The sequence below is a fragment of the Oryzias latipes genome, chromosome 20, assembly GCF_002234675.1.
Source record: "Oryzias latipes chromosome 20, ASM223467v1".
Lineage (NCBI taxonomy): Eukaryota > Metazoa > Chordata > Actinopteri > Beloniformes > Adrianichthyidae > Oryzias > Oryzias latipes.
The window spans coordinates 6,495,268-6,505,929 of NC_019878.2; the positions used below are offsets into that span (position 1 = coordinate 6,495,268).

At 39.0% G+C, this 10,662-nt stretch overlaps 2 long non-coding RNA genes across 4 annotated transcripts; one reads left to right on the forward strand and one right to left on the reverse strand.

Moving 5' to 3' along the window:
* Window positions 1-2,495: 2,495 nt before the first annotated feature.
* Window positions 2,496-6,196, forward strand: LOC111946670. Of its 3 annotated transcripts, XR_002872397.1 has the most exons (7): window positions 2,496-2,899; window positions 3,649-3,877; window positions 4,004-4,163; window positions 4,250-4,460; window positions 4,558-4,714; window positions 4,819-4,884; window positions 5,726-6,196. It is a non-coding gene; the product is annotated as an uncharacterized LOC111946670 (long non-coding RNA). The 3 variants fall into 3 exon arrangements; XR_002872396.1 differs by lacking the exon at window positions 4,819-4,884 and having other exon boundaries at window positions 2,500-2,899; XR_002872398.1 differs by lacking the exon at window positions 4,819-4,884 and having other exon boundaries at window positions 2,503-2,899; window positions 4,380-4,460.
* A 2,145-nt stretch (window positions 6,197-8,341) lies between these two features.
* LOC105357938 lies at window positions 8,342-8,742 on the reverse strand. The gene is made up of 2 exons (XR_911730.3): window positions 8,608-8,742; window positions 8,342-8,526 (listed from the first exon to the last, which is right to left on the reverse strand). It is a non-coding gene; the product is annotated as an uncharacterized LOC105357938 (long non-coding RNA).
* Between the last annotated feature and the right edge of the window lie 1,920 nt (window positions 8,743-10,662).

A 10,662-nucleotide genomic window follows, 5' to 3' on the forward strand; every position in this document is an offset into this window, starting at 1 on the left:
TGTCCACTATAGGCTGAAATTTTTGGGGGATTCCCACGGGTCATAGGATGGGAGTTGTCTCTGCCTTTAATCACGGGACTGGGACAGAACAGGATCAAATTTTTACCGGAGCAGGAGCCAACCAATTAGTTTTGGTTGTGGATTAGTCTTAGTGCCGCTCTTGAGGATTGGACTGCTCATGCATGGAAGGACCCAGGAGGACAGCTCGTGGTAATTGGTCTTTAATGGGCAACGAACTGGCGATGAATGCTGGGACTGGATCTCCTTATGAAGGCAGGTGGATGATGAGGTGAGCGTCCACAGCTGGGTCCAATCAGAAAAGCAGAGCAGAGTGGGGAGGGGAGGAGAGACATACTAAGGCACCATGACAGGTTTCTCGCTTAAATCTAAACCACAGCGATCATATATCGATAGAGAGAATTACAACCCACGGTGAATACGACAACTGAAAAAATGACGTCCAGCAAATAGTCAGGATGAAAGACTCTTCTGCTAAGTTCATAGAAGTGGTAGGGAAGTTTAGATGGAACCCACGCATACATGGGGAGAACATGCAAACTCCACACAAAAATGTCCCCATTGATGCTGTTTTTCATGTCCCCCAGCTGGGACTTGAACCAGGGGGCCTTCTTGCTGTGAGGCAAGAGCGCTAACCACTGTGCCACCGTGCAGCCCAATTACAATAAAAGTTTTACATAATGACAAAGACAAGAGGGAATGAGCCAGGAGCGGGATCATTTTGAATGGGAGTGGGACGGGAGTGGATGTCAGATTACCAGAAGTGGGCTGGATCAGGATTATATTTTAAATTTCGGTCTAGGAGAGGGATGGGACAGGATTTCGCCGACGTTTAACGCCTCATGACTAAACAAAGGGCACCAATGTGAGTGTGCACACCGATGCGAAAAAACGCCACGCGTCAAAGCGTCACTTTTTAAAAAACGCCTCGGGTTCGTTTTTTTGGTTTGACGCGTCGCGTCGAAAACTATACGACCAATGAGAATGACGCTTTTGCACACGTGTCTGGAGCTTCTGAAGTTACAGTAAAACACAACTTGGGGGCGCTCAAACACAAAACTGCCTTTCTGAGCACACATACCAGCGAAGAAGATAGACGCCAAGTAGCGTTTACACTGCCGCGAAGAAATAATGACGGACATTCTAAAATATCCCCGAACCAAGCGCCAGTTGTATGATTATGACAAGCGCGTAAATACATGCTTTATTCTTCTGAGTGAAAAGCGACTTTAAGAAGGATAAAGTTGCGCAGTGCCACCTTGTGTACAGGAGTATTTCTGTTTTACATTAAGCGCCATCTAATGTCAGGGAATGAAATTGCATGTTCGCTCGTCTCATCATCAGCGAAAATCGCCTGGGTGTGAACACAAAAGACGTGGCGAAAAACGCTGGCGAATAACGCCTGGCGAATATTCGTCCCGGTGTGTACGGGCCTTTACTCTGTGGGGGCGGGACGAGACAGTAGGAAAAAATCCACTCCCGTGTCATCCACTAATGTCTACATATGTTGAACAGACTTTTCATGCATGTACCACTGATGTATACCCATAGCAAAGCAAAACTGAAGATGAGATCTCGTTTCTGTCACATTTACGTCTCCTAGACATAAATGAGAACTGTTTGAGACTAAACTGCTTTTCTCATTCTTCTCAAACATTTCTCCTGAGAAATAAGTCTCACAGTGAGCACTGTTTGAGATCTCAAAATTCTCTCACAACTGTCTCTTCTCCAGATCTCAATTGAGAGAAAAATGAGCCATATTATGTTGCGCTCAAGTATGTCTCAATTTGATATCCTTACTTCAAATTCCTATCTCAGTTATGTCTCAGTGAAAGACATCAATGGTTCTGTCTCTCGTTGCTCAATAATTTAGATCTTGTTTTAGCCTTTTTTTTATTGTCTCAGCAAAAAGAAAAATTAGAGTAGTACAAGCCCTAAAATGAGTCTCATGATGACACCATTACAGTTCATCTCTAGAAAATAATATTTTTTATTTTATTTATGTTCAACTTAAAAAAGTTGTTTATTGCTTACATATTTATATAACTTAATTACAATTTCAAGAAAAAAAAGTTAAATCATTAAGACGGTCATGTCCTCAAAAGACATATTTTTGAAACTTTTTAAAAAACATGAAATTTCAAGACAACGTTGCAGTGTCGATTTAATAAACTTTTTTTTTGACTGCTTAGATAAACATAAATGAACAAGAATGTATGTTGGGTTAATGATGCTAGGTTTAGTTAAACACAAACACACGCATGCACTGGCACACATGCATACACGCACAAGTGCATATACGCACACTTATATGTTGGTGGGTATAAAACATTTAACACATTGATGTCTGAACTAAATAAAGGACATTTGGGATCATATTTGGATCACCTTAAAGTGAACAAAAAATAGATTTTACATTTGAAACAAACAAATAAAATACACAAATAAAACTAATCAAATTACTAAATCAACTTTAGGGCGGTACAGATTTATGGGGTTCAGTTTGAGTTAATTTATCTTTGTCTTTAAAAATCACCCTTCATGCAGCCTTACAAGCTGAAAATATTTTCTGTTTTCTTGATTTTAGTCTGCATCATATTGAACAAACAGAAGCCTGGAGTAACCCGATTTGAATTTTAAACTGTATCACAGCCTCACTTGACACAGATTTCTGATTGGCTGATCACGGTGGGAGGGAAAACTCTGTGGTTGACGTCACCAACGGGCCGGAATCTGCAAGCGGGAGAAGTGCAGAGAACGAGAGACTTTTGACGACCGTTTGTCGTATTTTTTCTTCGTTTTAACAATCCGTGGGATGAATCTCCAACATTTTTTTTGCTTGTCTGGAAAAGATTCAAGTAAAATCTTTGAAGTTTGCACGGTAAGTTTGCGATTTCTTCCCTCCAACTCTGAACTCAGTTGAATGCTAAAGGTGTTTTAAGCTAGCTCCGCCAGTAATGCAGACGTCTGGGCTACTCGCGGTGGCTTTGGCTGTATAAGTAATTATTACTTTTTACAAAGGTTTACTTGTGCTTTTTGTAATAAAAAATAGAGACATTGAAGAGTTATTTGCAGTGCAGAGTTTACAGAGAATGAGCCTCGATATTTTTCCAAACGCGTGAGTGCTCAGTAACTCCTGTTGGAAGACATTTTGCTCTTCAGTTAAGGGTCTGCAGGGTTCGTCCCATCACAGTGTGACGACACCACAGTCCATTATTCCAAACTTCAAAATGTGCAGTTTCACTGTATGTTCAATTTTTACGCTGTAAAGCTTTTATCTTGTTTAAAAGATCATCTTGCAGACGTTTGGCCTGGCATGCCATCTTTTGAAACTGGTTATGGACATGTGTTTAAAGTAAAGTCATCATTAACTGCTCACATGTCTAGAAAGCATAATCTGAAAATGTAAGTATGCATATTAGGGAAACATGTTCTCAGCCCTCTGTCAGTGGTGGAGATGTTTAGAGAGCACAGATGTAGCTAAGGCTAATGCTCAACTAACAAATGTCAACACTGATATGTACGAGGATTTTAGTGAATCATAAATCATATTTAAAAACCTTTCCAGATCTTACTTTGTGCTGTATAAAATGTGTGTACATGATGTTTTTTTCCCCTCTCTGATTCAAGGTGATCTAAATTCTACACGTGAAAATGAGTGAATCAGAACCCATGTTCCTCCACACTGCCATTATGGAGGTCCTACCAGAGCCACAAAAGACATCCTGGAAGAACACTTGCAGTCCATTGGAATAAATGGAGTTGTATGAGGATCTACGATTCATAGAAGAGGCTGACTTGCTGCCAGCTTTGAGACCTGTTCAAGCCCGGAAACGTCTTGCTCTTTGGAAATTGAAATGTGAGTCTCAAACATTACAAATGAGTTTTTGTAATGCACAGAAGTGGATATGAATATGAATGGGTAACACACTGACAGTACAGTGTAAACTTAATACACTTATACTGTTTTTGTTTTTTGTTGCAGACCAAACGCCAGAGAACAGCACATCATCATCTGTTGAGACCTCACCAACACAATCATCATCACTTTTGTTATAGTCACCGAGGAGTTCGTCATCCACATCTTCCAAAAGCCGAGGACTGTACATACATTGACTGGGAGGACAGCTTTGAAATTCCATGGAGTAAGTTTTCTGAGGAATTTGTGCAGTCTTTGGAAAGAGACCTGGCCCAAGACTAAGGAAGGAAATGGTTTGCACTCTTGTTGCAGAAATGATGAAAGCAAGACGTTTTTCCAAACTCTAAAAGGCTGCAGATGATGCGGGGAGAGCAGAGTGGCTGCTCAGAAGAGATGAGATGTTAAAGAGATGCGCTTTCTTCTGCTCTGCTACTTTAATGAGGAGGATGCCATGTTCTTGTAGAAGATGCAGACGAGGTCCAGCTGCAGCAGGTGCCGTTGACTCCAACTGTTATTGTATGTGGTAAGTAAAGTTTCCAGTGTTAAATTATTCTAAAGGTTTTGTCTTTGTACACTGTACATGAGTGACATGTTTACTTTATCCATTGTTCTGTCTTTAGGACAGTCTTGCTTTTCCCCAAGGAGGTTCATGCTCATTTGGAACCGCTCCATCGTACACAACAACATTGCAGCACTGTGCCTGATGTTCAGAAGCTACTTCTGCTTTAACCGTCATTATCCAACTGAGCTGGCTTCAACCCTGGAGTTTCTGCAAAGGTACATATTTATGAGTGCTGTCATGCGATTCATTTTTGGGTGTGGTTAGTTAATCATGACCTGCAGTTAATTATTCTTATTAATCTTGTATTAATCTAACTCAGGGCTGCTCATCCCTGGTCCTTGAGATCTACCAGCCTGCCTGATTTCCAGCTGATTAGCTGGACCAGGTGTGTTCATTCAGTCAGAATGTGGAGACATCTGGTTGAGCTGATCAACAGCTAGCAGGGCTTGGGGATCTGGAAAACAGTCAGGGTGATGGATCCCAAGGACCAGGAATGAGCAGCCCTGGCTAACCTAAAATTTAGCTTTGGAAATCCTTATTTTGGGGTAATTTGATTTAAATAGCAAGATTGTGTCACATTAAAAGAAATAAAATACAATTTAAAGGGTGGCTTTATGAAGTTTTCCAAGTATAACAGACTTTTTTCCAATCTTTACTTTTGTACCACTAAGGGATAATTCTTCAGTCTCAAACAGAACAAAGACCTAAGCCAAAGTGCTCTAATTTAAAAAACTAATGGAAATATTCTGAACAATCCAAAAAATATTGACCACAAAATTCTTAATGATACCATAATATATATTCGTTGAAATATCTTATTCCACAGTTTGCTGTCTGACACGATCAGCCCTCAGCGTCCCAATTAAGACATGGGTATTATTTTTCCCTTGTTAAGAGCCAACCATGCAAAATGTGACTTGATAATTTCTTAAATGTTTGATCTGGACTGTATCATGAAAAATTAAATGAAACAGATTTGAACCTTATTTGTTAAATAGTTAATGCCCATAGAATGCTGCATTTCAATTCTTTTAACTGAAACAGATGTCCTCTCAAGCGACGTGTGGCTGCTTTTAGGGATGACAGAAACGTAATCTTATGGTAGCATTATGCAGCTGCTTTTATAAAACTACAGTTTGCTTCTAGCTTGAAGTGTTATCTTTGTTTGTTATGTGCGGTCTATTATCAATTTGTTCATGCCAGATTTTAATGTTCTTGTCTTACAGCTTATGTCCTGAGATGTGCCACTCTACCTGGTTGGGAACAAATTGAAGAGGCCAAGCTCAAGAAAGCCGTTGTCAACAAATGTAGGGCAGAGCAGGTTCTAAGACCACTGCTATGATCTACAGTATGCAGACTGGTTTCTCTTCCATCTTTTTTCTTATTTTTTATCTTAATTTGGTTCTCAAATTGGTCCATGGATTTGGTAGGCTGCAAGTTTAGGAGAATGTTTTTATCAGGTACTTTTTTATGTGGTTACATAATCTTGTTTTTTTCCTTGTACCTCAGCAGTGATGTCAGTGTGTTTGTTGTTTAAAATATGGAAGTTTTCTTTACCATCATGTCAGCCACATTTAGTACGCCACAGTTCATGTACTTAATGCATTTAATATTTTAAAAAGTGTTTAATACTGCTACCACAATTCAAATGCTGTACTGATGATGGTGCTGCCCAAATAAAGTGTAAAGCATTTACATTTCTAGTATTGTTTTTACTGTTACTGTATATCAGTGGTCTCCCATCCTGGTCCTTGAAGGTCACTGTTATGGATGTTTTAGCTGTTTTCCTGCTCCAACAGATCTGCTGCAGTGGTTGAATTGCCTCCTCAAGTTCTGCAGGAGGTGGTTAATCACCTGTTGATTCACATCTGGGGAGCAAAGAAACATCTAAACCCTACTGGATGGTGGCCCTGAGGACCAGGAGTGGCTACCACTGCTATAAAAATAACTTCTCTTTTCTTTCTCAAATACATCTCAAATATCATTCTCATTAACGGCTTTGGTAAGACATTTAAGAGAAATGATTAAGACATGAAAGAGACATCAGACAGACAATGATGAGATCTCTTTTAGGACTCATTCTTCTCAGATTTGTCTCATGAACGTCTTAGGTTCGTCTCTCCCACTTCTCAATTATTGCTCTAACAGTTGTCTCAACTCAACCTCATTTGTCTCAGTGATGTCTTTTCTCATTATAGCTTAACTCTTGCTCCTAAGGGACCCTTAGGAGCAAGAGTTAAGAAGCAAATGATCACAGAATGATACGAATATGAGACGCTCAAACTGATCTCAAGAGACGAGATCAAGCAACATATGAGCAACAGATTTTTCCTATGGGTAACTTTTATTCTTTCAAATTACATAATTGATGCACAAATCACCAATGAATTGCATATAAAACAGCGCAATAATCATGCATGGTTCAAGTTCTATATAGATTTACATGTTCTTTGCATGGTTTATTTGTACTTCTTTCATGCTTTTTAACGTGGTTCATCTTCGTAAAATGAACGTGGTGGCTGTGTCACACAGCCTTAAACTGCCAATAACTGTTTATTAACCATTTACATTTGTAGTTTTTAAATCATCAAAACTATAAAAACTTCAACTAAAGATTTTTTAATGCAGAATAATTTAAGATATGTGTCCTTGTCTTAGCGCCTACACTGTTGCATGCTTATGGCTTGTTGGTTTCTCTTGCTGGGTCTGCAGTTTTTTTCCTGTTCTTGCAAATGGCGGGGGTCCTCTCCATTACTTCTTTGCTTGTTTACTTTGAGGATTTCACTGAAAGCCCCTCATTAGAATCCGTTGGTCAGTTTTACAGGTCAATATTATGCAATGTGGGCCTACTGGGAACAACAATTTGGACAATTACAATCATAATTATGAAAAACTCAGTGTGATGTGGTTTTGCTTTTTGTGTAGCCTCTTAAAACAACCTCAGTTGTAAATTGGCCCCCATAAAAAAAAAAAAAAAACTGCTTGTTATAGTTTTTTGAGTCACAGAAAAAACTAAGGTGGCCGAGAGGTCCAAGACACGCTTACATTTAAGTACAAATGAACAAATACCGAAACACAACAGCAAATGACGAAACCCAACAGCAAATCATGAAAGCTGTTAGCAGCTGCTCGCCTTTGTTGAAGTTTTCTTCTTCTTTTGCTGTTGTGTTTTGCACTTGCCGGCCATTTGTTCTGGGATTTGCTGTTGTCTTTCATGATTTGCTGTTGTGTTTCTTGATGTGCAGTTGTGTTTCAGGACTCTGTAATTTGTTCCGTGATTTGCTGTTGGGTTTCGTCATTTGCTGTTGTGTTTTAGTATTTGTTCATTTGTTCCGAGATTGTTTTTAGTGCTTCATGATTTGTTAGTTTGTACCAGGATTTTTTGTTGGTTGTATCTTAAATGTAAATGTGTCTTTCACCTATCGACCACCATGAATAACCCCATCAGAGTGTAATTCCACATAATCTAGGACTAGTAAATGAATTGTGTCCTGCAGGAATCACAATTCATTGCATAAAAAAATGGAGGGATGGACATTTCTCACATAACCATATTTTCTGCACTATAAAGCACTGAAAGCCTTCATTGTTTTTTTTTTTGTTTTGTTTTTTATAGACAGAAGTGGTTCTTTTGTGTATGTAAAAATATTTCATATCTTTGAGTTCATCTAATGACAGATCGGAACAAAAATAAAAGTGTTGTGTTTATATATTTGTTCAGTTTATTGACCAGGAACACAAAAAAAGCCCAAAAGGCGGTTTTTCAATATGGACATTATGTCATGGTTAGCAGGCAGAGACTGACTCAATTGCTGGAACCCGGAAGGACACAAGGCAAGCAGTGAGGTACGAGGAACAGGTTTTAATGAGGCTGCGAGGATGAAGCTGAGTCCCAGGTTTCCTGTGGTAGGCAGCGGAGATGGTTGGAGGGTCTTGGCGGCGTCAACCGTTGAAACCAGAGGAGCGACAGGAACGTGGACAGCGAGGCGTGAGCAACCACCAGAAAGGTCCAAGCGAAGATGGGATCCTGAGACGAGGTAAGACAGACTGGGTTAGCATGGAACAAGGCAGACATGAGACTAGAATTTTACAAGGCCAGGAGATGCACCGAGGAAGTACAACGAACTAGCGTTGATTGCAGGTCCGTGGTCTCCTTAAGAACCTGCGGCCCGACGAGGATGAGGAGGTGCAGCTGGAGGCATCAGGTGTAGCTGATGAGGGGGGGGAGTCAGCCGGGGGCACCGTGACACAGTCGTCATTACAGTTAATTGAAGATACTGAACATAACTTTTTGCAATCCCTATGCTTTTGTGTGTTTTGCTATTATGTTTGTGTGTGTGTCTGTTTTTGACATTGCATTTTATGATGTAATTAATTTTTATTGACTGAAAATTGTGATTTAGATAGTTCTTAATTGACTTTTCAATTGACTTTATTAATTGTCTTAGTTCAATTTGAAATTGTATAAATATGGAGAGCTGACACATATACTGTATATAACCTTTTGTTTTTGGTTCAGAAAACTCAGGAAGGGAAATTTGTTCAAAACTGTGGTGAGACCAGCCATGTTTAGCCTGGAGATGATAGCACTGAGGAAAATGCAAGAAACAAGAGCTGGAGTGAGCAGAGATGAAGATGCTGAGGTTCCCTTTTGGACTGGCCAAGATGGCTAGGATCGCGAATGATTACATCAGAGGGACAGCATATGTTAGAGGTTTTATAAGTCAGAGAAGCCAGACTGAAATGGTTCAGACATGATCGTTCGGACTAAAACGTCTCCAGGACATAGTTTGGGTTTTGTGTTTGACAACAAGCTGGGCAGGTCAGGGAGATCCATACATTATTTTTAGTTTTTTGTTCAAGGGTCAAGGGGTTGCTGGAGCCTTACCAGCTAGTGTCAAGAGAAGGCACTTTTTACTGTTCTCAAAGTCACCATAAACTCATACTTAAGGAGTCATTTAATATTTATTCTTTGTGCAACAAAAAAACACGTTGCAGAAAACTGTGAGGACCCATATGGCATTCTCATTCAAGGCCGATGAAGCCAAACTATAACCCAATACTCCATTATAACACTTTATGCAACACTGTATTACTTTTTATTTTCAATGTTTAGATACCAAGTGAATAAAATAAATGTCCTTCGTCCATAGGCTACTGTTCATACAATAATTGAAATATCTCAGCAGATAATTGAAACATCTAACTGACTGGCCTGTGGCTTTGAGCACAAAATATCCTCAAGCGTTTCAAAAGCCAGAGGCTCAAAGGTAAAAGCCGTAGTTTGATAACCTGAATCCAATGTTTGATACATAATTTCTACGTCCTGCAAAAGATAAGACATACTGAATACGCTCTTTTTAATTTGTGTGTACAAGGTTGGTTGACCTTTAAAGGAATATATTTACAATAAAGGTCCTTTTCATAAATTCACTGAGGCACTTCAGGACCAGCTGAAAGCTTTTTGAAATGTTTTAAAGCTTTTCCTTGAAAGTTAAAAAAGTGGTTTACTTTTTTTTTTTGGAAATGTGGCAGACTTTTTCAATTTCTGAGTAAGAACTCTTTTTTTTTTTTTTTACTATCAATATGAATCTGTTATACCTGGAAACTTGTTTTCTTGGAACATCCGAAACACAATGACATTTTCGAATGGTCTATAGCCTTAAGAAGTTAAGCAGTATCGATTAAATATGTCAGTGTAATCTGCTTATGTATGCAAATGTAATTTTCTGCAGAAGGTGATCTATGCAGAACATAAAGCCATGTCATTTTTCATAAATCATCAAATTAATGGCTTTTTAGACTATGGCTTTGTAATTTGACATCCGATTTAAATGACGCATCCTTTGAAAGTAGGAGAAACATGTCTGCAGAGAACAGTTCATCCTTTATCAGTGTTTTGAAGGATAATAAGATGTTCTAAATGGCTTTTGAAACTGTTTTTTTCTTGTAGCTATAACTTGACAGTGCAGAAAAACTTCAAAGTCAATATGGCTGCCAATGCCATTACTAAATTAAAGTTTGTTATGATAAAACTCCAGTCCTGATGACATTCTAAGGCTATCAATGAGCGACCTTCTACAGTAGTTAGCAGACAACACAGCAGCTGCATGATTGTACAAATAGTCCAAAAAATCAATACCAATGGGAAAATTTTGTGAAT